We start from the raw sequence: 12025 nt of genomic DNA on the forward strand, positions 1-12025 counted from the left end.
ATGTAATGTCGTCTTTTTCTTTTTATAGTTATATAACTAACTACTATATGGATATACTCTGTTTAACCAGTTCCATTATTTATAGATCCTAGTTTTATTTCCTTTTTTTTGCTATTTAAATATTGCTGCATATTGCATCCTTGAACATAAGGCATTTTTTGTATGTGCTTGCAGTTCTGGATTAATTCTTAAAGTGGAATTACTAGGTAAAATTGTCCTACATAGAGATTGCTTTGATTTATACACCTAACAACATGTATAAAAGTACCATTTTGTCCACTCACCAACTGATTATTAAATTTAAAAAATTTTTGTCCATATGTTTATTCTTACAAATGTCTTTGTTTTAGGTTTAATTTGCATGTCTTCCAGGAGTCTAATTAAGCATCTTTTAAAATGTGTAGTCATTTACATTTTTTTTTCTGTGTACTTCATGTTGATTCTGTTTGCCCATTTTTCTTCTGGGATTCCTAATTTTTTTTGTTTGTAGTAATTACCCATATGTTAAATGTATTTGTTTGGTTTGGGAGCTTTTTTATGCATTTTTAAATTGTGAACTTTAACATATAAACATAACAGTGATAACTTTCAAAGTTCAGTTTAACAAGTGGTTAGTGAGTAAATTTCAAAGAATATCATGGGTTACAGTTCCACAACTTCAGCTATTTCCTTTATTGTAAACTATAACATACATACAGAAAGGTGTTAACTTTTGATATACAGCTCAACAAGCAGTTATATAGGTAATTTCAAAAATTGTTATGGGTTACAATTCCATAGTTTCAGTTCTTTCCTTCCTATGCTATATAGGGTATATACTGAAAGGTGAAGACTTTCAAAACCCAATTCAACGAGTAGCTATAGAACAAATTTCAAAAAATGTTATAGGTTACAGTTCCACCATGTCATTTACCTCCTTCCAGCTATTCCAACACCCCAGCATCTAAAAATATATATATATTTATATAAAGTTTCAGTATTCATAGACCTTTGTTAAATCTTGTCTTGTTTGTTGCTACCCCTTCCTCTCACTTAATCTCTTTTTCCATCTTCAGGGGTGTCTAAGCAGTGAGCACCCTAACTTGTTCATATTTAAAGGGGGTATGGACAGCATGGGGAAGGGGGCTGCATCTGATTGTTGTTCTTAAAGAATCTTTTGCCTCTGGATTTTAGGACTTGTCTGGTATAGGAACACTCTGGTGGATTTAAGTTTCTGAGAGGTAAAACTTAGTGAGAGAATCTTTTATAGACTATCAGGTGGGGAACTTTTGGTAAGGGCATGGCATATTGTGGCCATTTGGGATGTCAAGTTGGAGCTTGCATAAGAGAAACTTCCAGAATATCCTCTCGACTCTATTTGGGATCTCTCAGCCACTGTACTCTCAGCTTCTTACCTTTTTTTCTCCCCCTTTTGGTCTACTAGGCATTTTCAATTCCTTGCTGCCAGGGCTAGGCTCATTCCTAGGAGTCATGTCTCACGCCGCCAGGGAGATTCATTCCCCTGGGAGTCATTTCCCTCACTTTGGGGAAGTTAATGAATTTGTTTGCCAAGTTGGGCTTAGAGGGAGAAAGGCCACATCTGAGCAACAAAAGAGGTTGCCTGGAGATGCCTCTTAGACATAATTATAGGAGGGCTCAGCCTCCCATTTACAACCCTAAATTTCACAAGAGCAAGCCTCAAGTCGAGGGCTTGATTTATTAAGTGTGGGTTCTGGTTTAGGAGCTTTTTTACATTGCAGAAGCTTTTAATTTTTATTTAGTCAAATCTAACATTTTTATGGTTTCTGAGTTATGAATCATGTTTAGGCAAATACTTCTCCATTACAAGATCTTTAAAAATTTCTACCATATTTTCTTCTAGTGTTTTTATGGTATTATTTATCATTTAGCAATCTAAATTTAACAGTCTTTTAACAATATAAAATTTATTTTGGGTGAAAGGATGTGGAAACACTATAGCTTTTCTTTCCTTCCTCCTCTCTCCCTTCCTTTCTTCCGCAAACAGCTTTTGTGTTTTTTTTTTTTTATTCCTTTAGCGCATGAAATATTAAAATTCCTCTAGTCAAACCTGTTGGTATTGTTCTTCATGGTTTCTGCCTTTGATCTCATACTTAAGCTTTTTCCACTGTCCAAATTATTTAAATACCCACCTTTATTTTATTTTGTTACTTTAAGAATTCTCTTTTTTATATTTAAACCTTTAATGGACCTAAAATTTATTTTAGCATATGGTGAGTTTGGACCAAGCTTGTTTTCTGTTCAGTCAACTAGCCATTTGTCCAACTGGCATTTATTGAATCATTTGCTCACAAACTTTATATGCCATAGTTTTAGTTTCCTGGCTGCTAAAACAAATACCATGTAATGGGTTGACTTAAACAGTGAGAATTTATTGGCTCACAGTTATGAGGCTAGGAGAAATCCAAATTCAAGGTGTCATCAAGGTGATGCTTTCTCCCAAAAGACTGTGGCATTCTGGGTCTGGCTTCAGGTGATCCTTGATCTTTGGCCTTTCTGACACATGGCAATGCACATGGTGACCTCTCCTGGCTTCTCTTTTCTCTTCCAACTTCCATTGACTTTTGCCTTCTGCCTGCTCCCTGTGTCTTTCTTCTCTTCCTTCCCTATAAGGCCTTCTCTAATAGGATTAAGATCCCTCCTGAGTCACTTGGGCCACATCTAACTGAAACAACTTCATCAGAAGATCCTATTTACAATGGGTTCACACCCACAGGAATGGATTAAGTTTAGAAACATGGTTTTCTGAGGTACATTAGCTCCAAACTACCATACCATCTTTAATTTTTTTGAGATTTTTATATTTGGAACTATTCCTTTACTTGTGTTTAGTTTCACTGCTCAATTCCTGCACCAGTACCATACTATTAATTATTTGAAAAATAAAATTAATAAAGAAGTCTTGTTTTATTTTTTTTTTATTAATTTTACTTTTATTATTTTCTTTTTATGAGAAGCTGATACAGTTTTTTTTTTTTTTTTTTTTTAATCATCATTTTATTGAGATATATTCACATACCACGCAGTCATACAAAACAAATTGTACTTTCGGTTGTTTACAGTACCATTACATAGTTGTACATTCATCACCTAAATCAATCCCTGACACCTTCATTAGCACACACACAAAAATAACAAGAATAATAATTAGAGTGAAAAAGAGCAATTGAAGTAAAAAAGAACACTGGGTACCTTTGTCTGTCTGTTTGCTTCCCCTACTTTTCTACACATCCATCCATAAACTAGACAAAGTGGAGTTTGGTCCTTATGGCATTCCCAATCCCACTGTCACCCCTCATAAGCTACATTTTTATACAACTGTCTTCGAGATTCATGGGTTCTGGGTTGTAGTTTAATAGTTTCAGGTATCCACCACCAGCTACCCCAATTCTTTAGAACCTAAAAAAGGTTGTCTAAAGTGTGCGTAAGAGTGCCCACCAGAGTGATCTCTCGGCTCGTTTTGGAATCTCTCTGCCACTGAAGCTTATTGCATTTCCTTTCACATCCCCCTTTTGGTCAAGAAGATGTTCTCCATCCCACGATGCCGGGTCTACATTCCTCCCCGGGAGTCATATTCCACGTTGCCAGGGAGATTCACTTCCCTGGGTGTCTGATCCCACGTAGGGAGGAGGGCAGTGATTTCACCTTTCAAGTTGGCTTAGCCAGAGAGAGAGGGCCACATCTGAGCAACAAAGAGGCATTCAGGAGGAGACTCTTAGGCACAAATACAGGGAGGCCTAGCCTCTCCTTTGCAGCAACCGTCTTCCCAAGGGTAAAACTTATGGTAGAGGGCTCAACCCATCAAACCACCAGTCCCCCATGTCCGCGGCCATGCCAGCAACCATGGAGGTGGGGCAGGCAAACACCCCCGCACTCTCCACAGGCCCCTCAAGGGGGCACCACATCTTTTTTTTTTTTTTTTCCTTGTTTGTCTTTTTTCTTTTTTTTTTTTTTTAACTTTCCCTTCTTTTTTAAATCAGCTGTATGAAAAAAAAAGTTAAAAAGAAAACAAACATACAATAAAAGAACATTTCAAAGAGACCATAACAAGGGAGTAAGAAAAAGACAACTAACCTAAGATAACTGCTTAACTTCCAACATGTTCCTACTTTACCCCAAGAAAGTTACATAATATAGCAACATTTCAGTGAACTTGTTCCTACTACATCCATCAGAAATTAACAGACCATAGTCATTTCTGGGCATCCCCAGAACGTTAAATAGCTTATCTGTTCTTCTTGGATTATTGTTCCCCCTTCCTTAATTGCTGTCTACTGCTAGTTCCCCTACATTCTACATTATAAACCATTTGTTTTACATTTTTCAAAGTTCACATTAGTGGTAGCATATAATATTTCTCTTTTTGTGCCTGGCTTATTTCGCTCAGCATTATGTCTTCAAGGTTCATCCATGTTGTCATATGTTTCACGAGATCGTTCCTTCTTACTGCCGCGTAGTATTCCATCGTGTGTATATACCACATTTTATTTATCCACTCATCTGTTGAAGGACATTTGGGTTGTTTCCATCTCTTGGCAATTGTGAATAATGCTGCTATGAACATTGGCGTGCAGATATCTGTTCGTGTCACTGCTTTCCGATCTTCCGGGTATATACCGAGAAGTGCAATCGCTGGATCGAATGGTAGCTCTATATCTAGTTTTCTAAGGAACTGCCAGACTGACTTCCAGAGTGGCTGAACCATTATACAGTCCCACCAACAATGAATAAGAGTTCCAATTTCTCCACATCCCCTCCAGCATTTGTAGTTTCCTGTTTGTTTAATGGCAGCCATTCTAACCGGTGTTAGATGGTATCTCATTGTGGTCTTAATTTGCATCTCTCTAATAGCTAGTGAAGCTGAACATTTTTTCATGTGTTTCTTGGCCATTTGTATTTCCTCTTCAGAGAACTGTCTTTTCATATCTTTTGCCCATTTTATAATTGGGCTGTCTGTACTATTGTCATTGAGTTGTAGGATTTCTTTGTATATGCAAGATATCAGTCTTTTGTCAGATACATGGTTTCCAAAAATTTTTTCCCATTGAGTTGGCTGCCTCTTTACCTTTTTGAGAAATTCCTTTGAGGTGCAGAAACTTCTAAGCTTGAGGAGTTCCCATTTATCTATTTTCTCTTTTGTTGCTTGTGCTTTGGGTGTAAAGTCTAGGAAGTGGCCTCCTAATACAAGGTCTTGAAGATGTTTTCCTACGTTATCTTCTAGGAGTTTTATGGTACTTTCTTTTATATTGAGATCTTTGGTCCATTTTGAGTTAATTTTTGTGTAGGGGGTGAGGTAGGGGTCCTCTTTCATTCTTTTGGATATGGATATCCAACTCTCCCAGCCCCATTTGTTGAAAAGACCATTATGGCTCAGTTCGGTGACTTTGGGGGCCTTATCAAAGATCAGTCGGCCATAGATCTGAGGGTCTATCTCTGAATTCTCAATTCGATTCCATTGATCTATATGTCGATCTTTGTGCCAGTACCATGCTGTTTTGGCAACTGTGGCTTTATAATAAGCTTCAAAGTCAGGGAGTGTAAGTCCTCCCACTTCGTTTTTCTTTTTTAGAGTGTCTTTAGCAATTCGAGGCATCTTCCCTTTCCAAATAAATTTGATAACTAGCTTTTCCAAGTCTGCAAAGTAGGTTGTTGGAATTTTGATTGGGATTGCATTGAATCTGTAGATGAGTTTGGGTAGAATTGACATCTTAATGACATTTAGCCTTCCTATCCATGAACATGGAATATTTTTCCATCTTTTAAGGTCCCCTTCTATTTCTTTTAGTAGAGTTATGTAGTTTTCTTTGTATAGGTCTTTTACATCTTTGGTTAAGTTTATTCCTAGGTACTTGATTTTTTAGTTGCTATTGAAAATGGTATCTTTTTCTTGAGTGTCTCTTCAGTTTGTTCATTTCTAGCATATAGAAACATTACTGACTTATGTGCATTAATCTTGTATCCTGCTACTTTGCTAAATTTGTTTATTAGCTCTAGTAGCTGTATCGTCGATTTCTCAGGGTTTTCTAGATATAAGATCATATCATCTGCAAACAATGACAGTTTTACTTCTTCTTTTCCAATTTGGATGCCTTTTATTTCTTTGTCTTGCCGGATTGCCCTGGCTAGCACTTCCAGCACAATGTTGAATAACAGTGGTGACAGCGGGCATCCTTGTCTTGTTCCTGATCTTAGAGGGAAGGCTTTCAGTCTCTCACCATTGAGTACTATGCTGGCTGTGGGTTTTTCATATATGCTCTTTATCATGTTGAGGAAGTTTCCTTCAATTCCTACCTTTTGAAGTGTTTCTATCAAAAAGGGATGTTGGATTTTGTCAAATGCTTTTTCAGCATCTATTGAGATGATCAATTGATTTTTCCCTTTCGAGTTTTTAATGTGTTGTAATACATTGATTGTTTGTCTTATGTTGAACCATCCTTGCATGCCTGGAATGAACCCCACTTGGTCATGGTGTATGATTTTTTTAATGTGTCTTTGGATTCGATTTGCAAGTATTTTGTTGAGGATTTTTGCATCTATATTCATTAGGGAGATTGGCCGGTAGTTTTCCTTTTTTGTAGCATCTTTGCCTGGTTTTGGTATTAGATTGATGTTAGCTTCATAAAATGAGTTAGGTAGTGTTCCATTTTTTTCAATGTTTTGAAAGAGTTTGAGTAAGATTGGTGTCAGTTCTTTCTGGAAAGTTTGGTAGAATTCCCCTGTGAAGCCATCTGGCCCTGGGCATTTATTTGTGGGAAGATTTTTGATGACTGATTGGATCTCTTTGCTTGTGATGGGTTGGTTGAGGTCTTCTATTTCTTCTCTGGTCAGTCTAGGTTGTTCATATGTTTCCAGGAAATTGTCCATTTCTTCTACATTATCCAGTTTGTTGCCATACAGTTGTTCATAATATCCTCTTATAATTTTTTTAATTTCTTCAGGATCTGCAGTTATGTCACCTTTTTCATTCATTATTTTGTTTACATGGGTCTTCTCTCTTTTTGATTTTGTCAGTCTAGCTAGGGGCTTGTCAATCTTGTTGATCTTCTCAAAGAACCAACTTTTGGTGATATTTATCCTTTCTATTGTTTTTTTGTTCTCTATGTCATTTATTTCTGCTTTAATCCTTGTTATTTCTTTTCTTGTACTTGGTTTAGGATTGGTTTGCTGTTCATTTTCTAGCTTCTTCAGTTGATCCATTAGTTCTTTGATTTTGGCTCTTTCTTCCTTTTTAATATATGCGTTTAGTGCTATAAATTTCCCCCTTAGCACTGCTTTTGCTGCATCCCATAGGTTTGGTATGTTGTGTTCTCATTTTCATTCGTCTCTATATATTTAGCAATTTCTCTTGCTATTTCTTCTTTAACCCACTGATTGTTTAGGAGTGTGTTGTTTAACCTCCAGGTATTTGTGAATTTTCTAAGTCTCTGATGGTTATTGACTTCTAATTGTATTCCATTGTGGTCAGAGAATGTGCTTTGAATAATTTCAATCTTTTTAAATTTATTGAGGCTTGTTTTATGTCCCAGCATATGATCTATTCTGGAGAAAGTTCCGTGAGCACTAGAAAAGTATGTGTATCCTGGTGATTTGGGATGTAATGTCCTGTAGATGTCTGTTAAATCTAATTCATTTATCAGATTGTTTAGGTTTTCAATTTCCTTATTGGTCTTCTGTCTGGTTGATCTATCTATAGGAGAGAGTGATGTGTTGAAGTCTCCCACAATTATTGTGGAAACATCAATTGCTTCCTTTAGTTTTGCCAATGTTTCTCTCATGTATTTTGTGGCACCTTGATTGGGTGCATAGACATTTACGATTGTTATTTCTTCTTGCTGAATTGCCCCTTTTATTAGTATGTAGTGGCCTTCTTTGTCTCTCAAAACATCCCTGCATTTGAAGTCTATTTTATCTGAGATTAATATTGCTACACCTGCTTTCTTTTGGCTGTAGCTTGCATGAAATATTTTTTTCCATCCTTTCACTTTCAGTTTCTTTGTGTCCCTGTGTCTAAGATGAGTCTCTTGTATGCAACATATTGATGGTTCATTTTTTTTGATCCATTCTGCGAATCTATATCTTTTAATTGGGGAGTTTAATCCATTTACATTCAACGTTAAAACCGTGAAGGCATTTCTTGAATCGGCCATCTTATCCTTTGGATTATGTTTGCCATATTTTTCCCTCTCTCTATTAATATCCTTTATTGTACCCATACCGAATCTCTTTAGTACTGAACCTTTCTCCAGGTCTCTCTGTCCTGTCTTTGTTTCTCTGTCTGTAGGGCTCCCTTTAGTATCTCCAGTAGGGCAGGTCTCTTGTTAGCAAATTCTCTCAGCATTTCTTTGTCTGTGAAAAATTTAAGCTCTCCCTCAAATTTGAAGGAGAGCTTTGCTGGATAAAGTATTCTTGGCTGGAAATTCCTCTCACTCAGAATTTTAAATATATCGTGCCACTGCCTTCTTGCCTCCATGGTGGCTGCTGAGTAGTCACTACTTAGTCTTATGCTGTTTCCTTTGTATGTGGTGAATTGCTTTTCTCTTGCTGCTTTCAGAACTTGCTCCTTCTCTTCTATGTTTGACAGTGTGATCAGTATATGTCTCGGAGTGGGTTTTTTTGGATTTATTCTATTTGGAGTTCGCTGAGCATTTATGATTTGTGTATTTATGTTGTTTAGAAGATTTGGGAAGTTTTCCCCAACAATTTCTTTGAATACTCTTCCTAGACCTTTACCCTTTTCTTCCCCTTCTGGGACACCAATGAGTCTTATATTTGGACGTTTCATATTATCTATCATATCCCTGAGGTCCATTTCGAGTTTTTCAATTTTTTTCCCCATTCTTTCTTTTATGCTTTCATTTTCCATTCTGTCATCTTCCAGGTCACTGATTCGTTGTTCAACTTCCTCTAGTCTTGTACTATGAGTGTCCAGAATCTTTTTAATTTGGTCAACAGTTTCTTTAATTTCCATAAGATCATCCATTTTTTTATTTAGTCTTGCAATGTCTTCTTTATGCTCTTCTAGGGTCTTCTTGATTTCCTTCATATCCCGTACTATGGTCTCATTGTTCATCTTTAGTTCTTTGAGTAGCTGCTCTAGGTGGTGTGTCTCTTCTGGTCTTTTGATTTGGGTGCTTGGGCTTGGGTTATCCATATCGTCTGGTTTTTTCATATGCTTTATAATTTTCTGTTGTTTTTGGCCTCGTGGCATTTGCTGAACTTGATAGAGTTCTTTTAGGGTTTGTAGACCAGTTGAAGTCCTTATCTCTAATTTATCAGATCTACAGCTTCGTGGAGTACACTTTCTCTAACTAACCAGCAGGTGGCGTCCACGAGCCACCTGTTCTCCACAAGCCAGATCTCCCCTGCTTAGCCTTTTTGGTGAGTGGGGGAGTGAGTCTTGTGGGGCCCAATTGGTGTACCAAGCTTGCGTGTGTAGTTGGTGTTGCCTGCCCTGTATGTGGGGCGTGTTTCTGGGCAGTCGGGGAGGGGGGGTGGCCCTAACAATCAAATCTCCCTGATGATCCTAGAGTTTTAAAGCTGCTGCAATAGTCTAATCCTTCAGTTCAGTCCTGCCACAGTTTGTCTCTGCCACTGACCCACAAGTCTTTGGTATTGGCGTATGGCTCCTGAGACTTGCAAGTGGGCCCCTCTTCCAGGCTGTGCACCCTGGGTCCTCTGTTGAGGGATGACTGTGCTATGTCACAGGTGAGTGCCGTCCCCCCAGGGCAGTTCTGGGCTGCTGGGCTGTGTTGGGAGGCTCCCAGTCTGCTCAATTGATGGCTGAATGGGGCTCTGTTAATTCACACTGCTCCCCCTTCCCAGCTCTGGGACATTCAGCTGAGGTTGCAGGGAAGGCTAATGTCCACGCCCAGTTTTGTGGTGTGTGCCTGTTATTTGAAGCACTTCCGTCACACTGGGTTGTCTGGGGCAGCTCTGGGCTATGGGGCTGGCGATGGGCAGGAGTGTTTCCTGTCCACCAGGATGGTGGCTGTGAGCGGACACCCCCCTTTTCTTGGGAAGTTGTGTTGTTTAGTGAATTTTCTCAGCCACTGGATTATTGCCTTTTGTCTCAGAGCTCTCTTAGTTCTGCTCTTGACTTGACGTGCCCAAATTTCAATTCTTTGAAGCTTTCTGTATTGAGCTTCTTAGAGTAATTGTTTTAGAAAAAGCAAAAAGGATTTAAAAAAAAAAAAAAAACAAAAAACGGCCCTCCTCAGAGATCTAATGGGTTATTGAAATGCTAATAGACAAAGCAACCAGGGCCATTAAGGAAAGGTGCACAGGGCAGAGAGATCAGCTTTGCTTTGGGATTTGCATATGCGCCTCAAGGCCTGATCTCCGCCCTTCCCCTTTCTGTGTTCACCAGAACTCCAAAAATCCTCTGCTTTTATTTTGGAGTTTTTCGTGTTGTTTTTTTTCTATGCCTGTCTCCTCTCTGCTGGGCTGGCTGCTCTCAGAGTCTCTGGTGTCTGGTCTCAGTCTATCTATGGTTGGAGTTTGAATCAGTAGAATGAGTTTCCGATAAGAGCAGCCACTGCAATTCTCCCTTCTCCTTCCCGGAGCTGACAGCCCCTCCTCCCCCGGGACTGAGCCTGGCAGGGAGGGGCGCGGGTCCCCTGGCCGCAAAAACTTACAGATTTCGCTGATCTCAGCAGTTCCACGTTTTCATGAGTGTTGTATGAAGTATGCCCAAAGACAGATTGCTCTGTGGTGTCCAGTCCACGCAGTTCCTGGCTTTTTACCTACTTTCCTGGAGGAGTAACTAAAACATACAGCTCACCAGTCTGCCATCTTGCCCCGCCTCAGAAGTCTTGTTTTAAAAGATACTAAGATGTATTGTAAATCTAAAATATTTCTTGGCTATTTTCCCTCATACCTTCTTCTAAGAATGCTTTAAACTCACTTGCAAAGTAGTTTGTAAAAATTTGTAAATTACTTTGGGAGGAATTAAAATCTTTAACATTAAATAGTCTCATCCAGGAACATGGTATGTCTTTCTATTTGTAAATGTTTCATGTTTCTCAGTTAATTTTTGTTGTTCTAGTCCTAAGGCTTGTAATAGTATATATAGTATAACACTTTCTGTCCTACTTTGCTGACTGCTATGACAAGTACCACACAATGGGTTGACTTAAGCAACAGGAATTTATTACCTCACAGTTTTGAAGCTAGGAGAAGTTCAAAATTGAGGTGTCAACAAGGCAATGCTTTCTCCCCGAAATCTGTTCTGGTGCTGGCTGCTGGTGATCTTTGGGGTTCTTAACATCACATGGCAGTGTTCTCTCCTTTCTCTTCTTAGTTTCCACTGACTTGTGGCTTCTCCTTGTGATCTTCTTTGACCCTGGATTCCAGTTTCTCCTCTTTATAAGGGCTCCAGTAATCCGGATTAAGGCCAACCCTGCTTCAGTTGGCTGCACCCTAACTAAAAATAACATCTTTAAAAGTTCCATTTACAATGGATTCATACCCACAGAATGCAGATTAAGACTATGAACATGTCTGTGTTAGTGCACATAATAATTTATTCTACCACACTGTTGTGTGTGCTTTAAAAGACATTAGAGAGATATAAACTAAGATATTAAGTGGTTATCTCTGTTGGAGTGATGGATGAGTTGGAGATTTATTTTCTTGGTGCCTGTTTTTTAAGAAGCTAATATTTAGCAGGTTTTGTAATTAGAAAGCCACAATTTCCAAAAAGCTACTTGTGAAATGTTTTAAGTATAGCAATCTTGAAAATGCATTTAACTATTATAATGAAATATAAATGTCTTTTATGAAATTCATAAATACCGCATAAAATCACTAAAAGCTTTTACTTCTGAATAAAAAGAAACACAGCAGTTTCAGTGGTCCATAATAATTTGAAATGGTGGTTTGCATAATTAAGGGTGATATCAAAAGCTAGAAAATGAATTGGTTTATTATTTTAATTAACAGTGGGAAATTTTAAGTCAATATTCAGTATTTTAAATGATGTAGAATAGAATTGTACATCAGGGTTGAC

The 12025-nt window shown here is 38.1% G+C and overlaps 1 protein-coding gene across 4 annotated transcripts in view; it reads left to right on the plus strand.

Moving 5' to 3' along the window:
• Positions 1-12025, plus strand: part of TOPAZ1 (testis and ovary specific PAZ domain containing 1) — a 122001-nt gene that overhangs the window by 20726 nt on the left and 89250 nt on the right. The gene's annotated exons all lie outside the window — the stretch shown is intronic.

The sequence above is a fragment of the Choloepus didactylus genome, chromosome 1 (genome assembly GCF_015220235.1).
Source record: "Choloepus didactylus isolate mChoDid1 chromosome 1, mChoDid1.pri, whole genome shotgun sequence".
NCBI classification, from domain to species: domain Eukaryota; kingdom Metazoa; phylum Chordata; class Mammalia; order Pilosa; family Megalonychidae; genus Choloepus; species Choloepus didactylus.